Genomic DNA, 2,309 nt, shown 5'->3' on the forward strand with positions numbered 1-2,309 from the left:
AATATAATAGTGAGTTTAACCGAAATGAACATTTATTTACCAGTGAATTACATACACTTAAAGTAGTATCACCCTGGTATTTGTCCCCCCCCCCAAAAAAAAAGTAGTATCACCCTATTCGTATAAACATTATACTTATAGAGTATTATAGTATCAATCGAACTTATTTATATCACGCGAATTATAGAACTTAAATATTAGCTAATTAATGAGTGAATAGTTAGTAATAAGCAAAGTGGCTAATTATTGCTAGAAGTGGTTGTTCCAGTTATATAAAGTATGATTTCGAATTTGAAACTAAGTAACTTCAGTTGATACGAAATATCTTTTTTTCTCCAAATATTCACGGTCCGAGAAAATGTACCGACTGGTAAAAGTGGAAGATTTTGCTTACTAGACATAGTACAGATTGCTGTTTTAAAAAAAACATAACCAGATTAATTATGGGTGCGTCTATGTCATACAATGGAATGACGAGTAATCTACTCAATATATATACAAGGAGGAGATATTCTTCTGTTCAAGAGAAATGCTTTCAAACTTAAGATTATATGTGAATTTTAAAACTACTCTCTTCAAACCAAGACCAAGAATAGCTAAACGGAGAAAATAATAATACATGAATCTCTGAGCAGAATAAAATACTCTTGAGTACCAAGTTTCAGATACCAGCATATATCGGACATGCATGCATGATCGAAAATTATTTATCATATCTTGGATATTAAAACCAGATTCGAAGAGACATATAAACATATATGTACACATGTATTAATGTGTATATATCATATAATATATATATATATATATATATATATATATTATGTACATACACATATAATACAAATTATACGATCGTGTTCCATATAATGGTGTGTCTCCTTGATCATGGCTTTTTGAAATTGTTGGCTCTATTTAATTAGTTGCTTAGACTTCGTGTTCGTGTCTCATACATCATCGAAGTATCAAATATTAAGCTTCGATCATTTTACTAAAAGGAGATAACTAGTTGCTAAAAGTAGTCAAAAAGACGACGGATACGTATTTGAGGTTCATGCACTTAATGATATACTATTTTATAGTCGCTGAGACTGTTGTTGAAGTGCATGGATGTATATTAAATACATTGTTAAGCAAATAATGATATATTGATATGTTATATTGTTTAATAGCTAGGTTTAGTTGTGTGCTACACCATAAAAAAGAGGTTTAGTTGTGTGAAAATGGCTAAGGACCACACATTTTTAATTGTTATGGCTTCTGTTTGATAATTAGTCATATTGATTACGTTTAAAAAAATGGAACCATCCAATCCTAATTCTATATCAAATGCGATTGCGTGATTTCAAGTGATATAATTAACCAATTTTGGACTTTTGGAAAACGACTTGGTTTTAGTGGTATAATTGTTTGATATAAAAACTAATTATTCCAACGTGACAATCGATTAAACATATGCTCTATGTAAGTTAAAATGAAAAAAGAAATACGCAAAGTGATAGTATAAGTTTATAATAAAGGAAGAACGAAAGAAAGACGGTTAAAAGAAAAAGAACGAAATATAGACAAATGGTAGCATTGGTCGGGAGAGGCGAAAGTCTTGAGAGTAAGTGAAGAGCAGCCGACATCGAATCTTAAAAAGTCGCAAGAATCTCGAAGTACCTTATCACATATATACGCTCATATGAATATCTTTTTTGTTTTAATATTTAATCTAATAATTACTTACTTCATTTAAATGTTTCAAAATTTTCTTTTCTTCTAATATAGATCTTTTAATTTTAAATTAGACTTTCATCCGCACGGTTTGCGCGGATGTTTCATTTCATTTATATATATATAGATATTTGTTTTGCATCATTACTATATATATATATATATATATATATATATATACCAACGTTAATTATATATTTAAATGTTTGTATAACTATTTCAAATACAATAATTTTATAGTTTACATGTCGTAATTAATTAACTGTTTCAAATCGTCATATGTATTTGTCATTTGTATTATTAAATTTTCATTTGATTATTAAACAAAATATTATATACATGAAACACATTTAAAATCTAATTTGTTTTTAATTTATGCTAAATTCTTACCCGTACTTTAGAGCTCTCAATTACCTTTTAGAAATTGCTTATGTTTATTCATTTTAGATAATATTATTGTGTATATAAAATTTTAAGATATGTTAATTTGTAGACATGTATTATATAGTTCATTATGTGTAACCCGTTTGCTAACATATTATATTATTTTAATATATATATATATTTATATATATGAAAATAAAATATATTAA

The sequence above is a fragment of the Brassica oleracea genome, chromosome C6, assembly GCF_000695525.1.
Source record: "Brassica oleracea var. oleracea cultivar TO1000 chromosome C6, BOL, whole genome shotgun sequence".
NCBI lineage: Eukaryota > Viridiplantae > Streptophyta > Magnoliopsida > Brassicales > Brassicaceae > Brassica > Brassica oleracea.